Consider the following 7,865-nt stretch of genomic DNA (forward strand, 5'->3'; position numbering starts at 1 on the left):
AACCAGGTTCCAACTGTGAAAACACAGTAAACAGTGCTGCCCACAGAAGTATATCTATGCAGGCACTGAAATATTTAAAAGACCCAGCCTTTGATGCTAATTTTACAAAACTCCCCTTTCCTCCTTCCAGCAGGAACTCCTTCCCACCATGCCTCCCAGTACTGGCAGTATCCAGCAGGACACACTCCTCTCTCAGACAGGGCACTCTGAGGAAGTGCTAATAAATAAATCAGAGTTACTGACAAAAAAAGGTGTTGGTATTTATAGAAAATGAGGAACTCCCTCAGAAATTCTACAGATGGAATTGTGCCTATTGTATCAACGTGTCCTGCTGGATAAAAATAGGAATGACAATATCTAGGGTGTCCTGCCCATCAGTCCAACCGGTGATGAGTAATGCAGCCAAATGCACACCAGTAAATCCTACCTACCACACCATGCTTCACAAACCCTCTTGGAACTCTTCTTTAACAGAGAAGCCACAAAAGCATAAAGGTTTAATCTGCATGTATTTGAAATTATTATATCATTTATGAGGCAAAGATTCAAATAAGGTATATTAGTAGCTCCAAATAGTCTCAGTAAAAAATTATCTCTTGTATCCTCTTCAGAAAACCCCCAAGTGTTACAGAAAATTTGTTGAATGTTACAGTTTTAATTGGAGAAACCAGGCTGGTTTAGTACAAAAGACCCAAATATATTTGTCAAAGACAAAAAAACTGAACTTCCTGATACTAAGGGCCTTGGGAAAAGGATCTGAAGAAACTCTTCTGGAAATTAAAATGTGATGCTTAAAAGTTAGTGGATCACATGCATTTAACATCTCACTGCCTGGTGTTAGCCTCAGACAGAACTTGAGTCTTTGCATGAGCATCCTCCTGAAAGCCTGAGTGATCAGTCTTCAGTACCATGCAATGCTCCTGCCCACTCCTGCATCTCAGGCCAGTCTAGTTCTGGAACAACATCCTCTTTCAAGTGTGCAGAAAAAGTGCTTTTGTCATGGACTAGTGCTGGTGCCTTAGGTTCTTTATCAGAGTAGGTATTGGAAACTTCCTGAGGTCTTAAGTCTGAGGGTAAGAGCCAGAGCTGATGCACCAGAAAACATTAGATGAAGTGGTGAAGACTTTTTACTACATAAATGTATGGAGCCACACAAAGGAATCTTTTCTCTAATTTTGTGGCTCTTTATTTCTGATGTAAATACTATGCACCAACAAGGGAGGAGGAGATTGTACAGGAAGTTGTATTTTAAGTTAAGGTACAGTAACAAGAAAAAGTAATGATTTCCCTTAAAATAAGGGGCACTTAAGTGACATTTTTGTGACACTAGCCTTTAATCCCTTGCCCAGAGTAAGGTGGGTCTGGTTCACTTTCTTTTTTAAACATGGACTTGGAACACCATATATTTCTGATTAAGAAGGGGAAAAAATTAGTAAGTAATCCCAGGGCTCCAAGGAGCTATTCACAAGCCCAATGTTAAGATGTAATCTTCTGGTGATTACGTAATAGTTTCCCCTCTGCCCATTCCAGAGTGGATATGAGATACTGCAGTCTACATGCCTGGTCTTGAATGTTCAGTTCCAGGTGTGAGAGCTCATTGCAGCTGCCTAGAGCAAGGCCAAGTGAACATGTCATTCTGGGAGAGACAGCTCCTAATTCCAAGAATAGGCAATAGAAGGTGGTGTGCCACCCCACTCAGGGTTAGGCTCTAGGAGCTATGTGGGACTTGGCAGACACAATTAACAAGGCTGAAATAACAATTGCCCTGAGAGCCAGCACAAAATAAAAGGCAGGGGAGCAGCCCTCAAGTAGGAAAAGTAAAATAACTGCAAGAACAGCAGGACAAATCTAATCTCACACAAAAACACCAATAACCCATCTGAGACCTGGACATGAAATCAACACACATATTAAGGAGCACAGACCACAAGAAACAAGAAGCTTGGAATCCTCCATGGAATAAAGTCAGTGATTGGCTTTTCTGTGGAATATCTGCCAGCTCCTGCTGCACACAGTGGTCAGAAGGGGATGTCATAAGTGTTAGAGTGAGCATTTACACCTACCAAGATGTGGAGGAAAAAAAAAGAAAAATCCAAGCAGGCTGTTATTCTGACCAGTGCAATTCACTGCAGCACTGACATGGTGGCCTGCTGTCTTTTCAAATCCTGGCCACACCTGACTCCCAAATATACCTGATACATCACAGGATACATAGACAGATTTTGCAAGGTGATATCTAGAATAGTCCCAGACAGATAAATCCTGCATGCAAAGCAAGTCTGACATGTCAGACTCACAGCATATGCAATGTCTTGCTCAGAGAAGTTGCACACAAAAACCAACCTGGCAGCACACCCTTGCACATGCATGTTTTGTCTGTCCTTACAGAGAAATCTGAGCTCTCCCAATTCATCCTGCACATCCAAAAAACACCTATGGCAATGGAAATGCAGGGGAACTCATGCCAGGTGTGCTCTTCCTACGAGAAATTGCAGTGACCATGCAATGACACGACACACCCTGCATTAAACAGGACGTTCTGTACCACATGGGATCCCTGGCTCTTTCTGACATTTATTTTGGTGACCACAGCACGCTGTGCTTACCCAGGAGAGGGCAGAGGTCAACATCAGTGTGTGCACATAAATCTGGTGGACAGAAGACAGTGTGTGATTACCTAATATTTAATTAGGTTGCAATGATAGCACTACTGCCCTTATCCTCACTAGGCAAGCTCAGCTACAAAGCAACAGGATGGCTGTACTGAAACTTTGGGATATGATATCAGTAACCCCTGAGACATGACAATTATCCAGTCACCAATACTGTTCCCCACCAATTCAAGGATAGTCTTGTAGAAAGTACATTTATAATCACAGCAAAATTAAAGTTGGGCTAGATATTTTAAAGGTTCAACCTCCTGCTCTCTCCACAGCTATCTTCAAAAATAATTTAGGTTGCTCAAAGTCTTTTCCTGTCTAGTTTTGTTTCCAAGGATGGAAAATCCACAGCCACTCAGGGAAAATGTTCTGCTGCTTGACCACTCTCACTTTGAACTTTCGTTTTCTTGCACACAATTGGGATATCTCTGGGTGCAGCTTCTCACTTTTATCTCTCATCCTGTTGGTGACTATCTCAGAGAAAAGCCTTGTGCCATCTTCCCTATAATTCTCTTTGGGAAGGTGCACATTGTAATTAGATCCTGCTGTGGGCAAACCCACTTCCTCACACAGCATGTGCTTCAGCCCCTCACAGCCTCTGCTGGACTGGCTGTTCCCAAACTGGACAGAGTGAATGCAATGTGCCCTCAGCAGTGCTGCACACAGAGCTCATTCCTGCTGGCTAGATGGAGAATTCAGCCCTGCAGGTGTTGGAATCCCATGAGGAACTTCTTTTGTCCACCAGGATGGGCAGGCCCCTTTCTGCTGGGCTGCTTCCAAGCCAGCTGGTTCTCAGCATCCTGCAGCCTGTCCCACATTCAGGACTTTGCCCGTCTCTGTTGACCAACTGGAGGCTCTCACTGGCCCTCTCCTGGAGCTTGGCAAGCCTGCTCTGACTGGTGGCCTCCTGTGCAGCAGCTGATCTCCCCAGCCTGGCAAGGGGAGCAGCTGGAAACTTGCTGAGGGCGCACTCTGTACCACCCCCTGCACGGTGACCTTGTCAAACAAGACTCGCTCCAGTACTGATCCCTCCAGACAAGACTTCAAACCTTCACAGCCTTCAAGCCTGGGGGTTCAGCCAGTTTCTCCTGCCCACCCCACCCACATCTCCTCAGTTATAAGGCTATTGAGGAAACCCACCAAAAGCCGTCTTAAAAACAAGCTTGAATTACATCCTCTGCATTGTGCACGCTCACTAAGCCCAAAGTCAGTGACACTGGCTCAGACACAACTGAACTGAAATGTGTAACTTTTAGCCTTTGTTCAGTCACCTGCAGTCTTTAAATGCCATGAACTTTCCAATGTCACAGGGGGTGAGCACAAAATACAACTGGAGAGCTCCCTCAACGCTCCAATGAGTGTGATGTGGCCCAGTGGACTCGGATATGCCCACTTTGACAGAGTGGACTTTCTGTGGGGAGCCTCCCTCCCCTGCCCAAACCCTGCTGCCAGCCACAGAACCTTGGGAGATGGGAAAGGGTTTTTTCCCAGCAAAGTCCAAGATGAAAGAGGTCTCTCCTTTTTCCTTGACCTTTATGGCCAGTTTAATCCCCCAGTCCTGCAGCAGGCCCACATATTGCTTGTCTTCCTTTTGCTGCCAAATCACCTGTAGAAGCTCTTTATGTTCCCCTTCACATCCTTCAGTTGCAACTCCAGCCAGGTTTTGGCTTTCCATGTTCCACTCCTCCACTAAAATACTGACCATCCTCCTCTGCATGAAGTGATGAAAAATCTCACACCAGTGTAATTTGCTACTACCTGCTGAAGGATTTCTAAAAATGCTGTTTAAGGAAGGTGCTTATCTCTCATCCTTATCTCATTTTTTGGAAGTGGCAAGCATATCCAGGTGCCTGTTTGAGCATTTATTTAGCTGGTACTGTGGAAAATGTGATTGTTCCAAATTGTTCTTTCGTCCTTTGTTCTTTGTTGTTAGTTGGTTTGTTTCCAGTAACCTCAAATTTGAAGAAGAAAAGGGAAAGTATACACACCTGATAGGGAATCAAACAATTCATTACCTTCAGCATTCAGCTTTGACTGCTAATCCATCTCTCGAGGATTTTCTCTAATATTTTGTAGTTATTACAACTCTGCTGAAGCAGCCTCACATGGTTATTATCAAATAACCCAGGCCCTTAATGAGAGTTCCTTCCTATTATTCAGATCTGGACTATGTGCTCCATCGTCCTCTAAAAAAAAATTGTAGAGAAAAAAAAAGTAAAAAAAAAAAGACCTAAATTAGCCAAAGTTTATTAGTTCTAGCCAGCTCATAAAAAATAAATTCAAGGGTTGTTTTTTCTGACTTTCCAGTTCTAGAAAATAGAAGTGTTCATTGCTTCTCAAGCATCTGTATTTAGTCTAGAATGTCCCAAGACAGGTTTCTTACACTTAAGAGTAACACCAGTTCAAAATATTCTACATTGGTAATTTCATTTGTTGTTTTTGGCAGGGAGTGATTGCTCTCCTCAGTTTTCTAAAATAAGTATTTCTGCAACATTTTTTCTATTAAAGATGTGGAACTACGCAATAGGAAGTTGTCTGAATTACAATATAGTCAGAATTGTACTTATTCTGCACAGTTGTGTGTTGTAACTCTGCTTCAGTAACATGGCTGGTACCACAACTGTATTTAAGGTTGCCAAAATTTCTCTTCAAAATTCCTCTTCTGGGTGTTTACAAGTTTGTCATTTTTTATAGTTGAATTGGTGCATTAATTCTCTACTTTTGGGAAACTTTAAAGATGCCTGAATAGGATGAACTCATACTTCTGTTATTGTAATAGAGTCATCTGTCACAAGTGAGAGATGGTTTGTATTTACCAGTTGATTCTCTAATTGCTCAAAAAGCCGCACACTTATTTGGATTATTAAATTTGCCCTCTCTCATCTGGCTGCAGAATAGAATCAGATCCAAATCAGGGCTTAGCTGATGAAAAACTGACAAAGCATGGTGCCATTACCCCTCTCACAATTCTCTTTTCCCTGTGACTGTGCCAGCCCCAGGTCTGTCTTCCAAGATCCCCTCCTGGTGACTGGAGAAAGTCTAGGAGAAGTAAAAACCACCTCTATAAGTAGGAAAGGCATGGGTGACAAAGGAGAACAGGAGCAGACAGTGGGAAGGGGGTTTTGCCCTCCCTTTCCCATGGACACTGAGGCACAGGGCAGGAAAAGAATGATGAACAACTTTGCCTTCCTGAAAACCTAGTCTTGATCTTTAAAGTTCACTTTTAGGTGTCTTCACAGGGTCTGTGCTGCTCGCTGCAACTGTTCCTGTCATCTTTACCCAAGTCTTTGAATTATGGATGCAGTGATGGCATCTGGGGAAGACCAAGAAAGAACTCAAGAATGCTGAAAACACAGAACAATGGAAATGAGAGTATACACAGCAGTGAAGTGACTAAAACACAGGCCTTGTGTTCTCCAGCAATGGTTGGTAAGCTAAAAACACAAAATCAACATTCCCCTCTCTGGAAGACTGATGTAGAATTTAACCCTACAGCCACACCTGGGCAGAGGTCAGGGACAAAGCCCTTTCCAACCTTTCCCTCTGATGTAAGAGTGCTTTAGCTGTTATTAGCCAAATATCTTCTGCAGCCTCCAAACAGGGCCAAGGTATCTGCTTCAGCTGGCCAGGCCTCCATGAGGTCTCATCTCCTTCTCTGGTTTCACTCCTTTCATGCATTTTGTCCCTCCATGCAGTTCTCCACTGGTCTTGGGCCTCTGGTTTCCCCCAGCTGGACTTTTTCAAAGTTCCAAAACAAAGCACTGTTGCTCAAACTTACTAGTTTAACCTAAGCCAGTACTCCTAAAACCTCAGCTTCTGAAGGGGAAGATATTTCGATATTAACTTGAGCTTTCAATAAGGAAAAAAGAGTTTTGTTATTTCCCTTTGGGTTTTGGAGAAAAGTTCGAGCATACCAAAGATAAAAATTCTAGGCTCTAAACCAAATAACATAAAACATATTATTTCAAGATGCTATTTTTAAAGACCGAGATTTCACTCATCTCATGACTTTTGACCAGAGGCTTGGCTCAGGATATGACTTTGCCTTCCACCACATGGAAGGGTTAGCAGAGAGACCACAGGGCAGAGATGGAGATCCCTAAAATTCCCACTGTCTTCTGACAGCTTGTCCTGTGCCCCAATGCTTAACATTCCTGGAAGATCTACACCAAAACTGCTGTAGATTTCCCCTCTTTTTCCATGTCAACCATGCAACAACTACAAGAGACAAGACCGTCAGCAGGCCTGAAACCTTCCAGTAACCAACCTGTGCAACACCAGGATGCAACTTCACGAAGAATTTTCCTTTTGTACAAACTCCCAAATGCGGAATTAGAGGATCAGGGTTGGAAAGGACCTTAAAGACCATCCTGTTGGGCTGGGACACCTTTCACTAGACCACCTTGCTCAAAGCCACATCCAACCTGCCTTTGAACACCACCAGAGCTGGGGCATCCCTGGCCAACCCTCATCGCTCTCACATAAAAGCATTTCTTCCACACACCCAACCTAATTTCCCCCCGTTTCAGTTTGCACCCATTTCTCCCTGTCCAAATTGCACCAGGAAACCACCTGAGGCCGCAAATTACCCGGTCACCTCCAGGTGTCACAGGGACGCCCGGTCCCACCGGGACACGTCGGGGCAGCCACAGCACCTCATGCGGGACCACCCTCGCCCCTCACGCAGGGGACATAAAGGGCACATACAGGGCACACACCGGGCACGTACAGGGCACACACGGGGCACACACCGGGCACATGCCCGGGACCCCCGGCAGCCCCTCGGGCACGACGCCCGCAGCCCCCACAGGCGCCGCCGCGGGACCCCGCGCGGGCGGGCGGGCGGGCGCTGCCGTTGGGGCATCCCCGTCCCCGCCGGGGGCCGCCCCGCCGCCGCCCCCCGGCAGCCGTGGGGCCGTGCCCACCGCGGCCCCGGGCGGCGGAAGTGTGTGTAGGGGGCAGTGCAGGAATTTCCTGTGACGTCCCGGCCCGGACTCCATTAGGTGCAGCTGGGCTGAGAGGAGACAAACCCGGCGGGCAGCGAGCGGAGCGGGCCGGGCGCCTGGGGCTGCCGGGCGGGGGCTCAGGGCAGCGGCGGCCGCCATCGCCAGAGGGAGCCCCGAGCGGGCGGCGGCGCTGCCTCCGGGACCCCCGGCGGGCGCAGGGCCCCGCTCCGCCTCCCCTCGCCCCCGCCGCCTCCCCCTC

The sequence above is a fragment of the Melozone crissalis genome, unplaced genomic scaffold (genome assembly GCF_028551555.1).
Source record: "Melozone crissalis strain CALT ecotype California unplaced genomic scaffold, PUWL_Pcris_2 ptg000081l_1, whole genome shotgun sequence".
NCBI lineage: Eukaryota > Metazoa > Chordata > Aves > Passeriformes > Passerellidae > Melozone > Melozone crissalis.